The sequence below is a fragment of the Canis lupus genome, chromosome 3 (genome assembly GCF_011100685.1).
Source record: "Canis lupus familiaris isolate Mischka breed German Shepherd chromosome 3, alternate assembly UU_Cfam_GSD_1.0, whole genome shotgun sequence".
NCBI lineage: Eukaryota > Metazoa > Chordata > Mammalia > Carnivora > Canidae > Canis > Canis lupus.
Genome location: NC_049224.1, coordinates 37,947,951 through 37,970,822, shown reverse-complemented (window position 1 = coordinate 37,970,822; position 22,872 = coordinate 37,947,951). Strand labels below are relative to the sequence as shown.

Below are 22,872 nucleotides of genomic sequence, written 5' to 3'. Positions count from 1 at the left end.
CATCAAACTTAGAAACTTCTGCACAGCTAAGGAAAAAGTCAATGGAATGAAAAGGGAACCTAGGGAATGGCAGAAGATATTTGCAAATCATTTATCTGATGAGGGCTTAACATCCAAAATACATAAATAACTTCTACAACTCAACAACAACAACAACAACAAAACAGAAACAAAAACAAAAATAACCTGACTAAAAATGGGCAAAGGATTTTTTTTTTTTAAGTTTTATTTAAGTAATCTCTACACCCAATGTGGGGCTTGAACTGATGATTCTGAGATCAAGAGTTCTATGCTCTTCTGACTGAGCCAACCACATGCCCCAGGCAAAGGATTTGAATGGACATTTCTCCAAAGAGGATATACATACATATATCGCCGATGAGCATATGAAAAAATGCTCAACATCACTAATCATCAGGGAAATTCAAATAAAAACCATGAGATACCATCTCACACCTGTTAGGATGGCCACTACCAAAAAAAACCAAAAACAAAAAAACAAAAAACCCAGAAAATAACAAATGTTGGAAAGGATGTGGAGAAATTAGAACCCTTGTGCCCTTTTGATGGGAATGTAAAATGGTGTAGCCACTGCTGGAAATGGTATGGTGTTTCCTCCAAAAATTACAAAAAGGATTACCGTACAATCCAGTAACCTCAGGCAGCCCAGTGGCGCAGCGGTTTAACGCCGCCTGCAGCCCAGGGCATGATCCTGGAGGCCCTGGATCGAGTCCCACGTCAGGCTCTCTGTATGATGCCTGCTTCTCCCTCTGCCTGTGTCTCTGCCTCTCTCTCTCTGTCTCTATGAATAAATAAATAAAATCTTTAAAAAAAATTTTAAAAAATCCAGTAACCTCACTTCTGGATATATATTAAAAAGAATTGAAAATAGGATCTCAAAGAGGTATTTGCACATCCACATTTACTGCAGTATATTATTCACAACGGCCAAGATTTGGAAGCAACCCAAGTGTCCACTGACTGATACGTGGATGAAGAAAATATGGTATAAATACACAGGGAATATTGTTTCAATGAAAAAAAGCAAATCCTATCATATGCTACAACTTGGATGAAACTTGAAGACACTGTGCTAAGTGAAATAAGCCAGTTGCCAAAAGACAAATACTGTATTATTTCATTTACATGAGGCATCTAAAGGAATCAAACTGTTAGAAAGTAGAATGCTGGGGCTCCTGGGTGGCTCAGTTGGTTAAGGGTCTGCTTTCAGCTCAGGTAACGATCCTGAGGTCCTGGGATCGAGCCCCACGTGGGGAGTCTGCTTCTTCTTCTTCCTCTGTCACTTTCCTTGCTTGTGCTCTTGCTCTCTCTCTGCCAAATAAAATAAAAAATAAAATAGAATCTTAAAAAAAAAAAAAGTAGAATGCTGATTTCTAGGGACTGGGAAGAGGTGGGAAAGGGGAGCTGTTCAATTGGTATAGAATTTCCATTTTGCCAGGTGAAAAAGCTCAAGTGATCTATTGCGCAAGAATATGCACATAGTTAACACCATTGTACTATATGCTTAAAAATGGTTAAGATGGTGGGCGCCTGGGTGGCTCAGTCAGTTAAGCATCCGCCTTCAGCTCAGGTTATGATCTCAGGATCCTGGAATTGAGCTCCACGTTGGGCTCCCCACTTAGTGGGGAGTCTGCTTGTCCCTCTGCCTACCCCCGCCCTCCTTCTCTCTCAAATAAATAAATAAATAAATAAATAAATAAATAAAATCTTTAAGAAAAATGGCTAAGACGGTAAATTTTCTGTTATGTGTTTTTTACTACAGTAAAAAATCAAGTCCCTTGATACTTGTACAATGTATAGGGATGAGTGTAAATTAAAAAAAAAAAAAAAAAAACTGTTAAGAGCAATCCCCCTGAGTCCCCTCCCTCTTTAGGAGCTTTGTACTATTACTCAATAAACTTTGCTTTACTATCACTCAAAAAAAAAAAAATGTTAAGAGAGCTAATTATTTGGAGGAATTAACCAAGTTTGTGGAGGAAGACTGAGTATTTCAAAGACTAAATCTCCATAAATTGATTTACTGATTTAATGTAATCTTAATCAGAATCCTAAAATTTTTGTTGTTGTTGTTGGAACTTGAGAAGCTCGTTCTAAATTTATATAGAAATGACACGAACCAAAAATAGCCAAAATATCCTTGAAGAAGTATTAGAAGAAAGTGGGAAGATTGAATCTACAACTTCAAACTTATTATAAAACTCTAATAATTCTGATAATATGTTATTGGCAAGACTGGCTATATAATTTGCAGGACCCATTGCAAAATAAATATGCAGGATCTCTTGTTAAAAAATTATTAAGAATTTCAAGACAGCAAATAGGAGAATTTAAAATCAAGTGCAGACCACTTCTGAACATGGGTCCCTGTGTGGCTGCATAGGTTGCAAACCCACAAATTTAGTACTGGTTATTGCCTCAAAAATATAAAAGAAACCAATAGATTAGAACAGGGAGCCCAGAAACAGGCCCAGGCATATAAACTCATTTGACTTATGACCAAAGGTGGCACTGCAGAGCAGTGTAGACACTTATCCAAGTGGAAAAAAGTGTAAACTTAAAAAAGATGAAAAATCCTTTAGAAGAGAGGAACCTGATACCTGCTATAACATGGATGAACCTGGAGAACATTACGCTGAGTAAAATAAGCCAGTCACAAAAAGACAGATATTGTATGGTTCCACTTACATGAGTCACCTAGAATAGTCAAACTCATAGAGATGGGAGGTAGAATGGGAGTTACCAGGGGGCTGGAGGTGGAGGGAGGATGGGTGTGGGGGGGAATGGGAAATTAGTTATTATTATTCAATGGGTAAAGAGTTCCATTTGGGAAGATGAAAAAGCTCTGGAAGTGGATAAACATGTAGGTTGTTGAACAATGTGAATGAACCTAATGCCACTGAATTGTGCATTTAAAAATGACGTTAATGGTAAATTTTATGATATGTATATCTTAACACAAGTTTTAAAAAGGTGAAAAGCAAACAATATAGCACAGAAGAAAGTACAGAAGAATAGCTTCATTATCTTGGCTTAGAGAAAGTTCTCTTAAACAAGATCCAAAAAGCACTAACAGTAACAGAAATGTTGGATTATTTTGATTTATTAGAATTAAGAAGCTTTTCTTCATCAAATGATATCATCAAGAGAGTAAAACATTAAGTCAGAGAGTGAAAGAAGATATTTGCAACATTCGTAACTGGCAAAAGTCTCATACCCAGAATATATAAAGTACACCTAAAAATCAGTAAGAAAAGAGAGAACAGCGAGTGAAATGAAAAATGGGCAAAATGTTTGAACAGGCACTTCAAAAGCAAGGATATCCAAATAGTAAACATATAAGTGTTCCTTCACCATGCAAATTAAAATCACAGTGAGCTAGCTCCATATACCAGTAAGACTGATCATACCATGTGTTGGTAAGTATGTGAAGTCCCAGCAACTCATAACACTGCTGAAGGTATAATCACTTTGGAGAAATGGTGTGTCAGAGTCTCTGAAAGTTGAAGATTTGCACACCCATGAGCCTGGAATTCCACTAGGGGCTACATACCTACAAGTATGTGTGTGTATTGCAGCCAAATGCATATACAAATATGTTGCTAGCAATATTTGATCATAGTGCCTGCTATGGGCTCACTGTTTTTGTCTCCCAAATCCTTATGTTAAAACCCTAATCCCCAATGTGATGCTATTTGGAGATAAGGCTTTTGGGAGGTGATTAGGTCATGAGGGTGGAGCCTACGTGTGGGATTAGTGCTCTTACACAAAATGAGGGGAGAGCTTGCTTTTCCTCCCTCTCCTCCCTCTGCCAGGTGAGATCACAGGGTAAAAGACAGACACTCCTCTACAAATCAGGATGATGGCTCTCACTAGAACCCCACTGCAGGCACTCTGGTCCCAGACATCCCACCTCCAAAACTGTCCAAATAAATATTTGTTTTTTGAGCCACCTCGTCTATGGTTTGTTTTTTAAATTTTATTTTATTTATTCATGAGAGACACACACAGAAAGGCAGAGACATAGGCAGAGGGAGAAGTAGGCTCCCTGCAGGGAGCCCGATGAGGGACTAGATTTCAGGACCCTGAGGATCATGCCCCGAGCTGAAGGCAGAGGCTCAACCACTAAGCCAACCCATGCATCCCTATAGTTTTTTTGTTATAGCAGCCTGAACTGAGATAGTCCCCAAATGGGAACAATGGAAATGTCTACCCATAGTGTAATGGACTAAAAAAAAGTGTATACTCACACAACAGATTTTATACAGCAGAAACAAAATGAACTACAGATGCATGCAGCAACATGGTTAGATCTTTAAAAGCATGTGATATTGAGAAAAAGAAGTTAGCTCTATCTAACATCATATATACCCTGCATGAATCCACCGATACACATTTCACAGACATGAAGATCTCACGCTTATAAGAGTTCCTGCATTTGCAGCAAACTATGATGCAGGTTCAGGTATAAATCTTCCTGGGAATGCCAGGTAGTGGAGATCCTAGGAAGAGGCCTAGGAAGGATTGGGATGCATTAGATCTGAGTGGTAGCTACAAAGGGATTTGCTTTGCGATAACTTGCTAAGTTGAATATTTATACTCTAAACATTTTCTGGATTGTATTTCACAATCAGTAGGAAAAATAGAAAAGAGGAGAGAGATTAGGACAAGCATGAAAGCCTTTTCATGTACTTTTGCTGAAAAAGGAATTATCCTGGAGGAGGAATTGGAATGGGACTGTTTCCCCCCTGGTTCTTTTGTGTATTTAATAACCTCTTGCCTTGTCCTCACCCTTTGTCCTCATGCTCTTCCCAGGAGCTCCTGCTCTGACCAGGAGGACCCTCTTGACCACTGCTCATGGTTGCTTCCCAGGCAGCAGTGCCCTCTGATCTACACAAAAGGCCTGGACCAGACTCGGTTCTTTTCTTTAGGGGATGTGTTTTCCTGCTTCTTTGTATGCAAGGTCATTTTAAAGATTTTATTTATTTATTTGAGGGATGGGTGGTGCGGGGTACAGAGGGAGAGGGACAGGCAGGCTCTCTGCTGAGCAGGGAGCTCGATACGGGGCTCAACCCCAGGACCCTGAGGTCATGACCCAAGCAGAAGGCAGATGCTTAACCACCTGAGTCCCCAGGCGCCACTGTATGCAGAGTCAGTTTAATTGGCTGCCAGGTATTGTGACTTTTACCGTTCGATGCTTGATATATTTTTTTTTTATTCTTGCAAATATTCTTAAGCTCATTTTTGTGATGCAATTAGGTTACTTGGAAGTCCTTTGGCCTTTTTGCGTCTTGCTTTTATGATGTGTCAGGTGGGTTTGGCGCTGTGCTCAGTCTAGGCAAATCTCTGAGTGTTCTAGCCAGTGTCTGGTGGATCCTGGGTGGTGGGGGCCCAGGGTGGGCAGCAGGCACAGCTGCCTTCCCCCTTAGGGTGGGCTTCCTAGGCTGAACTCTGGAGCGGATCTCCTGCAGATTGCCAGGGCTCTGTCTCGGCAGTAGTCTCTTCTCTGGTCCTCTGTCCTTGGTCTCCCTGGACTTCCAGTCCCATCTCCTGAATGAAGGGAGTCCTCTCTATTCTGCTCTGCACCCCTAATGCTCTCAGGCAGTGAGTGGCCTATGGTGGGGCTGACCTCCTCTGTTTTCCACCTCCCGAGACCACCGTCCTTCCTTGCCAGAAGCTGTCACTCATCTGGCTTGTCTGGTCGTGTTATAACTTTAAGAAGAAGGGTAAATCTGGCCTCACTACCCCACCCTGGGTGGGAGGGGAAGGCCCAGAGGGTTGCTTTAAAAATGGGAGTAATGACAACATGTCCCCAGATGGGGTGATGTGGTAGAAACAAAGAGCTGAGGATGCAGAGGAGGGAGAGTCGGGGAGGAGGTCCCTGGGTGGAGAGTGGGGGGAATGGGTGCCCCAGTGGAGCTAGGCTGAACCCTGTGGTGGGACCTCCCACTCTTGGGACAGGAGAGAAGGCTCTGGGCACAGGGCAGGCAGATGGAGCTCTCAGGGAGGAGGAGGCCGGAAGAGAGAGCAGATGGCCAGGGCAGAGGAGAGCTGGTTGGACCAGGGGAACCTATGTTGATGCCCAGCAGCACAGAGGCCCAGAGGCCCATGTGATAGGGAGCACAGTTCTAACGCCACTCTGGGATTCAGGCCCCAGGCTGCCTGCCGCATGGGGCCCAAGGCAGGGGACCAGGTCCTGCACACATGATCACCAGGGAATTACAGTTCCCTGGCCTCACCCTATTGAGATTCACCTTCAGAACACTTCTGTCAAAAGCACCAGTTTTCTCAGGGCCGATGCTGGGCGAATGTGTCTGGGGCCTGCCCTGCTGGTGTGCTTGGGCCTGGTACCCCCAGAGCCTCCCTGTTTAACTGGCCTGAGAACAACCCATTTGTTTGGGAAAAGCCAGAAAACCTCAGCCAGTATCTGTGTCCTGAAATTCTCACAAACAATGTGTCCGGACTGAGGAACAGGAGCCTCTGCTGGGAAAGTCGAAGTGACCTCAGCAACCATGCTGTCAGCATCCACAGACCATTCACGGAAACAGTTTGAATGGAGCCACTTCTCTCCCCTTTTCTGGGCCCTTCATTAGAAGGCTGTCTTGCAGAAGCCAGAGGATAGGACCCCCAGGGCGTCTGGCCTCCCTGCTGCTGCTGGTAGCTTGGCTTCTGGTGACTGGATGCTTCCATGACCTGGGGAAGGGCCCAGCCTGTGTCCCAGCCTTTCCTCCCCTGGGACCCATGTGTCCAGGCCACCTCTCTCTCTAGACCACAAAGGGGCCCACTCACCCCTCATCAGGCCAGGCTGATCCCAGGTCCTCTCAAGATTTCCCTCGGCCTGAGCACAGCACGGGGCTGTGGAATGCCCACCTTTTCTTCTCCTCCCCTGGTGCAGCCTGCGAGCTCCAAAGGCAGGGCCTCTGAAAGCCCCGTTGAATGTCAGCTCAGGCACACCCACACTGGGCACTCAGCCTGTAAGTTCTTCCTGAGCCCTTGGTCTGGTGGCGCCCCTGTCCCTGTGTGGTTGGAGGAGGGCCAAATCCCTCTGACTCCCGGGTTCCGAGCAGCAGACCCTGGCCAGTCCTGGCAGCCTCGCCATGGCCACCCCTGTGCTCTTTGTCCCTTGCACAGGGCTGCTTTCTGCCACGCTCTGGCTCTGAGGTGATGTCCACCATGCAGGGTCCCCTGACCCCAGATCACCCAGAGACATAGCACATTTCTTTTTTGAGCACCTGCTGTATACTGGAAAGGTTCTGTAGGACAACTGACTAGTCCTACTCTGGAGAGATTACTATCTGCGGGGTGTGAGAAGCATGTTACCATCACGACGGTTGGTACACACAGCGTCCAGGATGCTGACAGGGCCAGTGGTACTGTGTGCCAGGCTCACACTTCATAGCCATGATCTCGTCTCAGCTGGCAACTCTGATTATCCCCATTCTCCAGATGGGGGAAGGAGGCACAGAGATTTAGTGACTTGCTCAGGCTCACATGGCTGGACCTGTAGCTGCTGACATAGTACAATGCCAGATCGGGACGCCTGGGTGGCTCAGTGGTGGAGCACCTTCCTTCAGGGTGTGATCCTGGGGTCCTGGAATCGAGTCTTGCATCAGGCTCTTCACAGAGAGCCTGCTTCTCCCTCTGCCTGTGTCTCTGTGTCTCTCATGAATGAATAAATAAAATCTTTAAAAATGAAATAAAATGCCAGATTAGTGACAGCAACAGAAAGGTTAAGAAGGCGCATAGAGGAGGTGGTGTTGAGCTGGGGATGAGCAGGACTTGCAAGGAGGACAGGAAGGCAGGAGAGACAACAAAATGCACAGACCAAGGGACCTACAGATCGGAGAGCTCACCGCTCTGAGCCTGGACCTGGGGCTGGAGGGCTGGAGAGCAGCGGATGCCGCTGGCTGGGGAAGGATTGGGTCCTGTGGGTAGGCCATCAAGGGTCACGACAGCATGGAAGGGACTTCTGAATCAGGGAGTGACATGCCCAGAGCTACCCTGGTTCCACAGGGCTGGCTCTGCGGGGGCCTGAAGCTGGTTCTAACCAGAAATCAAAACCAGGCTTGCTGGTGAGTCAGTAGCCGGGAACACACACAGCAGCAGGCTGCTCCCCCAGCCCTGCAGACTGGGCAACCGCCCACGCCTCCCTGAGCGGGGACCACAGCCGGGGACCAGGGTAGCAGCCTCGCTCACTGGGCTGCCCGCTTCCAACCCAAATGCCATCAAGCAGCCGTGGGCGGGTGCCTTCCTGCGGGGTCCGCCCTCCCTGCTGTGTCTCCACAGTAGATGCTCTGGTCCCGTGGGGGGTCAGGGAGGGGGCACTGGCCAAAGCTACGTCTGAACTCTTGTTCAAAACCACAGTCGGGGCGGGCTTGTCGGAAAATATGCCTTTCCTTGAGACAGCGAGGCCCTGCCTCTTTGAATCAGCCTGGCCACTTCCTTCCTGTGTGTATCTTACGCACCCGAGGGCCAGGGTGGGTTCAGGGTGTGTGTTGTCACTTCTTTCAAGTTTTAAGTTCACATTTTGTTTCTTTGTGAGTCGTAGGCTGGAGGGTGGGGTTGGCTTTAAGGGGCCTTTGTCACTGGAAAGGACACTGGGGACGCCTTGGGCTTTCTCTGAAAGTTGAAACCCTCTGGCTGTGATGTGACAAGGAAGAAAAGGCTCCTTGGGGCACCGCCCCCTTCACTGTGGTAGTGAGCTTAGTCTCAAAAGGGCCTCAAGAGGCACAGAGGACCTCAGAGGTTAGGGGATGAGGGACCAGGGGAGCTGAGGTACTTGCCAAGGTTTCCCGCCTTCCAAGTCCAAGCTCTCCCCTGGACATCACAGGCAGTGGTCAGCCGCCTGATGCCTGTGGCAGGTGGGGGCACGGTCTCCAGCCCCAGACCTTCAGAGCCCGCCCTAAATACATCTCTCGTGCATTTCCTGAGGAGTCAGGGGAACTTGGGCTTGCTAGGTTTTCTTTCTTTTTTAGGTAGACAGAATGCAGGACTTGCTCAGACTTCTTGGGCTGTGACTCACAGCCGATGGTACAACTTACATGGCAACTCCATACGCACATGTAGATGCACGTTTACACATGTATGTATATATGCAAGTACATGTATGTGCACATGCGTATCTATAATGGATACAATTTTCATAAAAACACTGATCCTATGTATGACACACTCACCTCACATATGCTACCCTCACAGTTTCCTATGTGTGCATACATGTATAGATGCAACTTTTACAACTCTCATTCTACGCCAAGCGTGGCACACTCTGCATGGAACACGCTCTCATTTTCAACTGATCGTGCCCCCCCCCCCCCCCCCGCCACTAAGCTTATGTCCACACATTAGTGGGTCTGATGTTTGGCAGACACTGGAAATAAAGGAGTTGTGTGTCAGGGTTGGGGGCCCCCATAGTCCTGGCACTCGGTCGGAGCTCAGCTGATTGTGTTTATCAGACACCTTTTGCGGTAGGCAGCACAGAGCTTGGAGGTGCTTATATCTAATTCTCTTGGGAACTTCAGGCCTGGGGGGACTCTCCCAGCCCCCTGGCCAGGCCATTGTGGGGTTGCAGTGGGGCGAGACAGTGTCAGTTCACCCAGGCACCTGCCAGGCTCTGGAGGTTCCGTTCAGGGAGACCTGGTAGAGGGCTGCTGCCACTCCCTATGGCTATGCGGTCCCTCTATTTCACTTCAGGTGACAGTGTTACTGGTCTGGGAAAGAACCGGAGGAGTCCCTTTTAATAGCCACTACCCTGCAGGCACTTTGGGCAGAGATGGAGCTGAATATCTGGACTCCACCCTCCCTGAGCTCAGCCTGCCCAGGTGGTGGGGACCTTAGCTTCAAGCCTGCCATACGCCAGGGCTTCTGATGGGTTATGTAACCATGTGGGGGGTGGGGGGGACATAGTGCAGGCTGCTGGCCCAGTTAGGCCAGCTCTGTGGGTCACCAGCCCTGGTTCCCAGGGCCATCTGTGGTATACTGGTTTTCCCCTGAGCCCTTTCATGCATTGTGGGCAAGGCAAGAGGAGGTGAATGTTTGTCATCTTTCCATGGAAAGACAGTCACAGGACCAGGTTAGAGACATACCCCAGCAGTTTAATACCACCAGGGCTGCTGTGAGGTTCCACACATCATTGCCCAGAGTGAATGCCTGGCAGGGGAACGAATCTTGGAGTGCTGGTCCAAGGGGCCTGGAGGGTGACCAGGGTGGGGAATATGGGTGGGGTAGCTTAGGTGCCTCTTCTCTCTCTTGCTTCACTCTCTTGGGGTTTGCTCTGGGTGCCCCTGCAGCCCTCTCGGAGGGGGGTGCTGCTGGCCTAAAGGATGCTTCAAAGTCCTAGTGTCTGTGGGATGCAGGCAGGCAGAGATACGTCCCAGGAAACAGCCAGCAAGAGGCAAGCTCTGGGATTCCCCCATTCACCTTAGCCTCTCTCCCTGCAGATTTAGTAAATAAAAATACAAGATGCCCAGTTATATCTGAATTTTAAAGGAACAATGAACAAAGTTTTAGTATAGCATATCTCCAGTGTCCCCTGGGTGTCCTGACTTTTATCTGGCAATACTACCGTCTAGACCTTGGGCTCTGTGGTTGGGCCTTTCCATCTGAAGTCTGCAGGGGCTGGGGGCTGAGGCTGTAGGCCCGGGACAGCCAGGATAGGCCACCAGGCAGCAGAGCCCAGGTGCAGAGATCAGACATGAGAAGACCAAGCCAGTGGAGTGAGAGCCTGCAGGCCTTCAAAGGAGCCTGAAGGGTTAAGCTCTGTGAGCAGCAGAGAGCCCATAAGCCCTCATGTTGGTATGTCATGATTTCCTGTGGCCTTCTAGGAAATACCCTCTACCCGTGCTTGCTGCAGAAGGTCTTTGTTTCCCCAAACCCTCTTCCCCACTAGCATCCTGATCCTGCAATAGGGCATTGGTCACCAGGTGCTCTCTGCGGGAGGGAAGGGGCCGGGAGCAGAAGACTTTCAGCAGCTGATCCCTGTGCACTCTGTACCAGAGGGGATGGGGCTCTCTAGTTGTCTTGGGGGGCACCTTATTTTGTCTCATCCTGACCTCTAGAACCTCAGGACAGGAGAATGATGGAAAAGGGAAGATTGGGTGTAGGAGGGAAATCCCAGGGATAGGCACAACACTGATAGAAAGGTCTGTCTTTCCTGCTCCCACACTGGGGCCAGGTAACCTGCTTTTTTTCACTAACAAGTTGACCTTAGAAAAAAGGAGAGCCCCTCAAATCCTAGCCTCAGCAGAAGGAGGGACTCTAGTGGTGCTGCCCAGTTTAAAGGAATTCTGTGTTGGGGTCTGCAGCCAAAGGCCCTTTAGTGATTGTATTATTCAGGATTTTTTTCATTTGCAATTGCTTGAAGGTACAGTCCAAATTAGTGGCAACAGAAAAAGGAAATATATTGGCTTTGTTACTGGGTGGTTAGCTTCAGGTATAGTTGGATCCAAGAGCTCAAATTGTATCCATAGTCTATTCGATTTTAATCTCCCTGTGTATGTGTGTGTGTGTGTGTGTGTGTCTGTCTGTCTCTCTTTCTCTCACTCTCCATAGCTGACAATCGATCGAGAGCTTCAAGTGTAGACCAGCTAGAGCTTTCAGAGTAGAGAGCTCAAGACAAAGTCCTTGAGGCCGCTCTGACTTCCCCCTGGGTTAGGTGCCCAGCCCTGGATTGATCCCGTGGCTGGGGAGGCAGAGCTCTGGCCAGTCCGGGGTCACGAGCCCACTCCTAGGAGGGTAGGAGGTCCATATACTAATGGGGAAGGGGAGGTCTCAAGGGCAGCTGTGAACCCCTGCAGGTTCACTCTCATGCAAAATCCTTTGCTTACCACCTAGTGCATGTGTTTCTAACAGGAACCTCAACAGGGAGGGGGGCGGTTTGTCTGAGGGTGGATTCAGCTAGTCTTTTACACAAAACTGTGTTAATACGACTTCCAAGGCAATCACAAGACTACAATTATTCAAGCGACAGCTGATTTGGGCATAGCCTTGGGTACCAAGCTAGCTACCTACCGAAACAGAGTGTAGGCAGAGCTGGCCCTTGGAGCTCGGGCCCTCTGATACTGGAGACACTGGTAAGGCTGCCCCATGTGATTCTCTCCTCCGAGGCGTGTGGGAGATGACACCTCTGGTCCCTCCCAGTCAGTGGGGTCATGTGACTGGGTCTGACAGTGCATTGTGAGCAGAAGGGTCATCTGTTATATTCAGGGGGAAGCATTTTCTGGCCAGTCTGATTCTCTGGGCCCCTGTTCCCTACTGTGATGACCAGCTGGGAGGTCTAGGTGGATACAGAGCCACAGAAGGAGAGCAGCTTGGATCCCCAACTAACACCTGGACGATTGATGGGTTTTCAGAGCGTTTCTCAGATCTGAACTGTACTGTGTGTGAGGGAGAAATAAACCTTCGCCATGCTCAGACTTGAAAATTTGGGGCAGGGATCCCTGGGTGGCGCAGCGGTTTGGCGCCTGCCTTTGGCCCAGGGCGCGATCCTGGAGACCCGGGATCGAATCCCACGTCGGGCTCCCGGTGCATGGAGCCTGCTTCTCCCTCTGCCTGTGTCTCTGCCTCTCTCTCTCTCTCTGTGTGACTATCATAAATAAAAATTAAAAAAAAAAATTTGGGGCAGTCTGTTGCTGCAGCATACGGTGCCTTCTCTGGACAAATACACCTTGGTATATTTTCTTGGCAATTTTCAGGCCTTGCTTTCCAGCGCGATGCCCCCCCCCCCCCCCCCCCCCCCCCCCCCATCTATTGGTCCTTAGTCTCTTGGGATCTACAACCCTGCCTTCCTTCTCTATCAAATATTCCTGGGCTAGCTGACAGAGGCCCTAACTGGAGTTAATGGCTTATGTGGGTTAATGTTGCCCACCAGTCTCTTTTCCTTAAATTATAACCTAATTGAGCCTACTCCCGGGGCCAGGGCCTTCTCCCCGGAGCCCGCGTGCGGCCGTGCGGATCCCCCTCACACCCCGGCCCGGGACCTCTCCCAGTGTGCCCCCCCCCCCCGCCGCCCCGCCCGGCTGCACCGGCTGCCTCCCCCGCTCCCCCCGCACTGGGGGCCCTGAGGGCAGGTGGGGCCGCGCAGCTCAGCTCGGGGCCTGGGGCCTGCGACCTGCTTCCGCAGAACCTCGACGCCGTCCCACCCGGTCCCACCCGGTCGGGAAGCGCCGAGGGCCCAGGACGCCCTGAACCGCGCGCACACGCGGTGCTCCTCCGGCCGGCGGGCGACCCGGGCGACCCGGGGGCCTTTCACCATCTGGGGAAGGGGGAACCGCCCCGCGGAGCGAGCGGAAAGCGCGAGTCCGAGAGCCGCGCGGCCGCCAGGTCCCGGGACCTGCCCCCGAGGGCGGCGCCTGCGGCTGCCGGAGACGCCCTGGGCGCGCGGCGGGTCGTGCCCCTCCTCGCCCGCGCTTCCCGCCCCAGCTCCCGCATCGCGCAGGCCTTGGCTTTACCCAGAACCTATGTTTAAGCCTGGAGCTGGCCAGAGACCCGTTTTGCAAAGAAAGGTCCTTAATTTTTTTTTTTAATTTTTATTTATTTATAATAGTCACACACACACACACACACACACAGAGAGAGAGAGAGGCAGAGACACAGGCAGAGGGAGAAGCAGGCTCCATGCACCGGGAGCCTGACGTGGGATTCGATCCCGGGTCTCCAGGATCGCGCCCTGGGCCAAAGGCAGGCGCCAAACCGCTGCGCCACCCAGGGATCCCAGAAGGGCCTTAATTTTAAGAAGAGGTGTAGGAGTAGAAGAAAAAGCGAGGCACATCAGTGCAGGGACCACACTGACCACAGAAAACCCTTGGTGTCTTTTCAGTGCTCCAGGGCCAGGGCGGCTGATTCACAGGTAACACCACTGGCTGAATACTTGGATGTTGGTGACGAAGATGCCAACGCTGTCTGCTGCTTGAGCACCTACTGTGTGCCAGGCCCTTTGCCAACCACTTTACCTACATCCTCTGTCCTGACAGCAGCCACAGGGGTATAGTTATTATCCCAACAACACCTTAAAAAAAATTTCATTTATTTATTTATTCATAAGAGACACACACAGAGAGAGGCAGAGACACAGGCAGAGGGAGAAGCAGGCTCCATGCAGGGAGCCAGACACGGGACTGGATCCTGGAGTGCCAGGATCCCGTCCCTCAGCCAAAGGCAGACACTTAACTGCTGAGCCACCCAGGCATCCCCCAACAACATCTTTTTAAACTGAAGTATGAGGGATGTCAGTCTTAGGTCCTCGGGTAGCAGGAGATTTAGCTTTGCTTGTCTCCAATTTCGTCCTTCATAGACCTTCTCAGTCATGATGGCTGTGAGCAAGCCACCCCAAAACTTAGTGGCTTCACAAAACAACATTAATTTTGCTTATGAATGTGTATCCCCCTGGGGTCTCAACTGGGAGACCTGTTTTAAAGATCCCACCTGCCCAGAACCTTCTCTGCCCATGGCTACGTGGGCCTGGCTTTTGAGGCTCTTGCTGGCTGCCAGGGCCTCCACAGCCCTTTCTGTGTTGGATCATGCTGTGCCCTAACCCTGGAGGGGGCTGGGATCAGGAGCCTGAGATCCACAAAGAACATATGAGCAAATCCAAGTCACCCCAAATTACTCAGTGGTTACATTAGCTAGAGGGCAGACTTAGAAACTGGACAGATTGGTACCAGGGGCTTCTTCACAACATGCTTGCTTTGAAGGGCTCATGGCCTTGGTGTGAGGCCCTGGTCTACAGTGTTCTGATTTACATTCAATCTCAAACAATCCCAGCTGGCCTCCCAGAGGGGGAAGAAGAGGCAAGGCTCAGAGAAGCCCTGCTGGATGCCAACAGCTGGGAGGGGAACCCCAAGGTCCCAACACCCACCTGCCCGTGATGAGTCTCTCCATAGACTCGATTTATCTAGACTTGATTTTTTTTTGCTTCTAATTCATTTACTTTTGTTTGCATTTTTATGTGTGTGTGTTTAAAAACATAGTCCTCACATTTTATTTTCCTTTTTCTAATTTCTTATGTTGATGACTCATCTCGTTTATATTAATTCCTTCTTGCTTTGTAATGAAAGCAGGCTGTAGCTGTTCCTCTGTTTTGCTGGGTAGTGTTCTCATCATTCTTGTCTATGTAATTGCAGTTAGGATCTCTTCTGTTACTTCACATTCACTTAGGAGGGTATTTTTAAGTTTCAAGTGGTATGTAAATCATACCACTGTAAATCACAGTGCATTTAAAAAATTAAGCTGCAGTCATTAACTTGTACATTTATTGCATTGAGGTTTTAGACTCTCGATAAACTTTCTGCTTTTTAGTATTTATTGAGCTTTTCTCTGTGGTCCAATAAGTAATCAATGTTTATAAATATTTCTTGGATGCTGGGAAGGAAAGAGGTTTGTTTTTATATAAAATTTGATGTGGACATGGGTCACAGGCCATTAGCCTATGACCACAACATAATATGCATATTCGTCTTATGCCCAAATTATACTCAAATCATGAAGGTACACCTGCTCCCATGTCCCACCCACTGACAAGGGCAGGACCTCCACTGAACATGGCCCCATGTTTCCCCATGGGAGTGGAAAGAGTGCAGGGCACTTGCCTGGCCCTAAGCCACACTTTGTCATCTGAGCCCAGCAGAAGTCCTTTTGTGCTCCAGTCTGGACTCTGAGACTTTTTCCTCAAGGGATGGGTGGCCTCTGGCTGTCACTCCACGGCCCAGAAATGTACCAGATTTGATCAGGAAAATTTTATTATTTAGTTGCAGTCTTCACTTCTAACTTCAGGAGCTCAAACCCAGTCCCAGGAACCCAAGAAGGAGCATCTTCGGCCTTGCTGTCTCTTCTACCCCATCCACTCACCAGCTTCCCCAAAGGATTCCTGGTCCCCCAAATAGACTCCTCTACTTTAACAAAAGTTCACATAACAATTGCTATTGTGTGCATGAAGCACATGCCACACCTTGGCTTTAATTGTGTCTCTTAAAACAGCACGTGGCTCCATCTTGTTTTTTTTTTTTTTTTTTTTTAATTAAACTAATAGTTTATGTCCCGTTACAGAGGTATTTGACCTATCTACATTTATCATTATAACTGATACCTTTAGTCTTACTTTCACTATTTTGTTTCATGCTTTCTGATTTTTATGTTTTCTTGCTCTTTCTTTTGCTTTCTGTGTTCATTACCTGGGTTTTGTTATCTTTGGTTGCTGTCTTTGGTGGTTACCTTCTCCTGTGTTTTGGAAAGTCTTCTCTGCTTTTTATTTTTCTCTCTGTAGGTAGGGTTCTTTTAGATTATTACCTATATCCATAAGGGTACATTTCGAAAAAATGTCTCGTCACCGATCTCTTATCCACTTACTTCTTGGCCCTTACTAGAGTAAACTGGTGTATACATCTAGATGGTTGGCATGGAACATTATTATGTTAAGTATTTTGGTCTCAAGAAGAATTTTTAGTATTCATATTCAATTCTGTAATTAGACTCATAGGGATGATTTAGGTTGACCTCGTCTTATAACTGGTTTATGTGCTTATTGTCAATCTTGACACCCTATTTTTCTCATGTTTTTAAAACATTAAATTGCTTTTTACCTTATTCAACTGGAGCTATACCTACAAGAATTTTTGGTGGTATGTTTTCTGAGAAAGCACTTCTGTTTTGCTTTTGCACATGAGATACAATGTAGTTAATCATATAATTTCTTATAGATTGAATGTTTGCAACCCTCCAAATCCATATGTTGAAACCTAACTTCCAGTGTAATGGTATTAGGAGATGGGGCTTTTGGGAGGTGATGAAGTGGAGCCCTCATTAGTAGGACTAGTGTCCTTACAAAAGAGACCCCAGAGTTCCCTCACTCCTGCCATGGTAGGACCCAATGAAAATATGGCCATCTGTGACCCAGAAAGCAACCCCTTAGCAGATACTGAATCTGACTTCTAGCCTCCAGAACTGTGAGAATAAAAGGTCGGTCTCTTGTTTAAGCCCTCCAGGCTATGGATTTTTTTTTTTTTTTTTTACTTAGGTATAACTCTTTAATTTTTATTTTTTAAATTTAATTTTATCTAAATTCAATTTATTAACATATAGTGTGTTATTAGTTTCAGAGGTAGAGTTCAGTGATTTGTCAGTTGCATATAACACCAAGTGCTCATTACATCACGTGCCCTCCTTAACGCCCAAATGCACCAAGATATTCTTGGGCTATAAGTATTCCTTGAAAATTTTTAGAAATAACATTACTTTTTCTATGTTGTAAAGTCTGAAGCCCAAGGCATTTTAATTTTTTATATGGAGATTGTGTTATTTTTTGTTCCTGCCTAGATATATTGAAGGATCCTAGAGGTGGGAATGTAAAATATACAGCCACTCTGGAAAGCAGTTTGGCAGTTTTTATAAAACTATATGTGCTAGTGTCTTATCAATGTTATTGGTTGTTTTGACTAACCAGCTTTTTGTCTCATTGGTTTTTTTAATTGTTCCTTTATTTTAATTCATTGACCTTAAATACAGCAATTTTACTGATTATTGATACATCATTCACAGGCCCATACAATTCATACATTTATTTATTTTTATTTTTTAAAGATTTTATTTATTTATTAATGAGAGACACAGAGAGAGAGAGAGAGAGAGAGAGAGAGAGAGAGAGGCAGAGACACAGGCAGAGGGAGAAACAGGCTCCATGCAGGGAGCCTGATGTGGGACTTGATCCCAGGACCCTGGGATCATGCCCTGAGCCAAAGGCAGATGCTCAACAGCTGAGCCACCCAGGCATCCCCAATTCATACATTTAAAGTGTACAATTCAATGCTTTTAGTATATTCACTGAACTGTGTAACTATCAAATGTTCATAAAATTAACATTTTCATTTTATGAAAAATGAAACCCAAAAAAGAAATACTATACCAATGAGCAGTCACACCGTTCTTCCCATACCCCAGCTTAAAGAAAATGGCTAATCTTTTTAGATTTGCTTATTCTTGAATTTCATATAAATAGAATCATACAATATGAGGTCCTTTGTAACTGGTTTCTTCCACTTAGTATAATAATATAAAATTCGTTCATGTTGTATCCTGTATCAGTACTTGATTTTTGTTAGAAAATAATATTCCATTGTATGGACATACCACATTTATTTACATATTCTTTTTTTAAAATTTTATTTACATATTCTTCAATCAATGGACAGTTAGTTTTTTCCACTTTTTTTTTTTTTTGCCTATTATGAATAACATTGTTATGAACATCAGTGTACAAGTTTTTGTGTGGACATATATTTTCATTTCTTGGGGATAGACGCAGGAGTAGAATTGTTGGGCCATAAGGGATCTCTGTTTAAGCGTTTTAAAACCTGCCAGATTATTTTCCAAAGTGGTGACATCATTTTACACTTCTGTCAGCAGCACATCTTTGCCAACACTTGATTTGGCTTTTTAATCCTAGCTCTCGTGAATGTGAAGTGGCATCTCATTGCAGATTTGATTTGTATTTCCCTGATGGTTAATGATGTTGAATATCTTTTCATGTGCTTATTGGCTATCTGCATATTTTCTTTGGTGAAATATCTATTCACGTTCTTTGCCCATTTTTAATGAGGATATCTGTCTTTTTGTTATTAAGCTGTCATGGTTTTTTATGTATTCTAACTATACATACCTTATCAGTATATGATTTGCAATTTCCCCCCTCCTATTCTGTGGATCGTATTCTGACTTTCTTGTTGGTGTTCTTTGAAACACAAAGTATTTAATTTTGGTGAAGTTTGATTTACCTGTTTTTTTCTCTTGTTGCTTTTGCTTTTGCTGTCATATCTACCCTACCCCATCGTACAGAAAATTTATTCCTACTTCCTTGTAAAGGTTTTATAGTCTTAGGTATTTGATTTAGTTCTGTGATTCATTTTGAGTTAAGTTTTGTGTATGATATGAAGAATGGGTCCCCCCTCATTCTTTTGCATGAAGATATATCTAGTTGTCCCAGCATTATTTGTAGAAAAGGCTGTTCTTTTCCCTTTGGAGTTGTCTTGGTACTACTGTCGCAATCTATCATAAATGTAAGGGTTTATTTCTGAATCTAGTTCTATTTCATTGATCTATATGCCTATCCTTTGATCAGTATCACACTGAATTACTGTAGTTTTAGGATCAGATTGTTAACTTCTGCAAAGAAGTCAGCTGAGATTTTGATAGAAGTTGTATTGAATCTATGGATTAATTTTGGGAATATTGCCATTTTAGCAATAGTGTTTTCTAATCCATGAACATAGGATGTTTTCCCATTTATTTAAATCATTTTCATTTCTTTTAACAATACTTTATAATTTTTGGAGTATAGGTTTTGTACTTCTTTTGATAAATTCATTGCTGAGTTTTTAATTCTTTCTGATTCTGTTGTAGATGGAATTGTTTTCTTAGTTTCATTTTCAGATTGTTTGTTGCTAATGTGTGGAAGAAATACAGTTGATTTTTGTGTATTGATCTTGTGCCTTGCAACCTTGCTGAACTCATAAGTTCTAATAGATTTATACTGGATCATTAGAATTGTCAATACACAAAATCATGTCATATGCAAATTGGATAATTTTACTTCTTTTCCAACCTCAATGCTTTTATTTTTTTGTTGCCTAATTTCCTAGCTAGAACCTCCAGTATAATGTCAAGTAGAAGTAGTGAAAGCAGACATCCTTGTATTGTTTTTGATCACAGGAGAAAAACATCAAGTCTTTCACCATTAAATATGATATTAGCTGTGGGGTTTTTGTAGACATCTTTAATTAGATCGAGGAAGATCTCTTCTATTTCTGGTTTGTTGAGTATTTTTAATCATGAAAGTGCATTGGATATTGTGAAATTTTTTTCTGTTTCTATTGAGATGATCACATGTTTTTTGTCCTTTATTCTATTGACATGGTATATTACATTAATTGATATTCAGATGTTAAAACACCTTTCATTCTTGGGATATATCTCCCTTTGTTACTATATTAGTTCTCCAGAGAAGCAGATAATAGGATGTCTGTATGTGCAATATAAATATAGACCTAGGTCTCTCTCTCTCTCTCTTACCTTTCAATCTATTTATCTATGTTTTTGATGTTACATTTTATATATTTTTTTACTTTGTATATCCCTTAACTAACTATTGTAGTTATTTTTACTACTTTTGTCTTTTAATCTTCATACTACTTTTAAAAGTGATTAACCCTTTACTATATATTTATCTTTTATGGTGAGATTTTTATGTTCATGTTTTCTTGTTACTAATAAGTGCCTTTTCTTTTCAACTTAAATATGTCCCTTTAACATTTCTTGTAAGTTTTTGCTTGTTTGGAAAACCCTATTCCTCCTTTAATTTTGAATGATAGCCTTGCTCGGTAGAATATTCTTGGTTGGAAGAGCACTGCAAAGTTTCTTCTGAGGAATTTGCTAGTTGTATGGGTTGGGGGTGGTGGTCTCACAAGTAACAAGTTGCTTTTTTCTTGCTGCTTTTAAGGTTTTTTTTGCTTTTGATATTTTTATTATAATTGCGGTGGGTTGTTTTGTGTTTATCTTATTTGGAACTCATTGGGCTTTCTGGATCTTGGCGTCTGTTTCTTTCCCCAGGTCAGGGAAGTTTTTGGGCATTATTTCTTCAAAAAGTTTTCTGCCCCTTTTCCCTTTTCTTCTTTTCAGACTGTGAATGTTATGTGACTTACTTTGTCCTATCAGTCCTATAAGCATTCTTTGCTTAATTTTTTTCTTTTTCTCCTTCCTTTTCTTTTTCCATTCTTATTGGGTGAGTTCCTCTGTATTGCAACTTGCTGATCCATTTTTCTGCTTCATCTAGACTGTTATTGAACCCCTCTGCTTTTCAGTTCAATTATTGTATTGTTCAGCTCTGTAACTTCTGTTTGATACTTCTTATATTTTCTGTTTATTGAAGTTCTCACTGTGTTCATCTATTCTCCTTAGTTCAACAAGCATCTTTATAACCATTACGTTGAAATCTTATAAGATAAATTACTTATCTGCATTTCATTAAGGTTTTTCTCTGAGGTTTTATCTTGTTCTTTTGTTTGAAAGGTATTCTCCTGTTTCTTTATTTTGCTTAATTCTCTGTGTTGTTTTTTTACACCGTGGCTGAAACAACTACCTATCCCGGGCTTGAAGGAGTAGCCTTGTGTAGGAGATGAAACTTACTGTTTAACTTTGCCCTGGTTCTTAGTTGTCTCTTGAACTTCTGTGACTGTCTAATCAGCCTGACTTATTCTTAGTTTGTTAGGAATTACTAAGTTATTGAGGGTGTGCCAAGATCTGTGAGTGTTCCAGAAGGAGGGATCTCAGCACCTTGCTTTTGGCTGATTGAAAGCTAGACGTTCAGGCAGCAGCTTTTAAGACATGCAAATAAATACAATCCTTTGGGATGACAACTGTACACTCTGCTGGCTTCCAGACCAGGCAATCTCGAGGTGTTCTCTTGGCAAAAATTGGGATCCCAGATGAGTGTCTGTGTCCCTTGGCAGAAGGTAAATGTGATCTGACCTGTACTGAGGCTCTCTTTATCTCTCACAACAGTTTTTTTGTTTTGAAGTATAGCTTGCCTGATATTAAGCTAGCCATACCAATTTTCCTGAAGTTGCTCTTTATGTGATTTTTTTAAATCCATTTACTTTCTTTAAAAAAAAAAAAACATTTAAAAAAGATTTTATTTCTTTATTCATGAAAGACACACAGAGAGAGGCAGAAACTTAGGCAGAGGGAGAAGCAGGCTCCCTGCGGGGAGCCAGATAGGGAACTTGATCCCAGGATCCCAGAATCACAGCCTGAGCTGAAGGTAGATGCTCAACTGCTGAGCCACCCGGGCACCCCTATCTATTTACTTTCAATCTAGCTTTATCTTCGAATCTAAAAGGCTTGCTATTATTATTTGAATGCTTATTTGTTTAGTGAATGGTTGGATTATTTTTGTAGAATTTATTCCCCCCTATAGTGTTAAGCCTTTGATATTGCTCTAACAGAGTGGGGGACAGCCTTGGGTATGCCCAAAGTCACTATGTAATGACCATGGGTTTGGCAGCGCTCTCTCTGACTGTCTCTTTCTCTGACAACACCCAGTTATTATGTTCCACTAGATGCTGGCTAATTGCTATATTGTTCTCAAGAATTACTCTATAGACTAATCCAATCAAATTATGGCTCCTTTCAAAGAGTGGTTGTGGAGGGGGGTCAATGTTTATTTTCATACCAGACGGACTCCTCCTGGGGTTTCTTTCTCAAGTTCTCTGCTTTCCCCCCAGGCAAAGCAGAGTCTTAGCTATCGAGGTAGGATGGGGAATGATGTACTTTTCTTCAGGTGCTATCCACATTTTGGGACGTGGGCGCCTGGTAGATGGGTTTGGGCAGGGGCCTCTGTGTTTCTGTTTACCTTTCCTAGTACGGAATCACTGCCTTACAAGGGGGTGGGGGGAAGAGGTATTTGGTGTCCCTATATTCTCAGTGGTACCCTGTCTAAAGTGGAAAATTTACCCATAAGTGGTGGCTGTGCAGAAGGTCTCTCCCACCTCTCAGCCATAGTCACCTAAAACTTAGCTTAAGGCAGCTGGAGGTAGGATAAGAAGTGCTGACCTGTCCTTCCTGGGAAGATTCTGTAGGTCTCCAGCTGTGAGCCCCAGGGAGAAAAAGCAATGTGTTCTTGGCTGCACCCAACTGGAATGGAGATTCTGTCTTCCTGAGTTAAGAGGGAAAAGGGATGAAACAGGTTTTGATTCAAATACTACAAACTCCCACTGTCCTTAGTGAATTATAGTAGATTTTCTTGAATACTTGTTTTTTCACTTGCTGTATATCCTTGGGACCACTACCTGACACTAAATAGTTGTTTTTTAT

At 44.9% G+C, this 22,872-nt stretch overlaps 1 long non-coding RNA gene across 2 annotated transcripts in view; it reads right to left on the bottom strand.

The window, feature by feature from the left end:
- The window catches only part of LOC111095185, a 56,750-nt gene that overhangs the window by 22,181 nt on the left and 11,697 nt on the right, over nucleotides 1-22,872 (bottom strand). The window contains exons 2-3 of one of the 2 annotated variants that reach the window (XR_005356900.1): nucleotides 22,612-22,714; nucleotides 914-1,332 (exon numbers count right to left, since the gene is read on the bottom strand). This is a non-coding gene — a long non-coding RNA (uncharacterized LOC111095185). Of the gene's footprint in view, nucleotides 1-913; nucleotides 1,333-22,611; nucleotides 22,715-22,872 lie in introns of those variants that run through there. The other variant, XR_005356901.1, reaches the window with a different exon arrangement.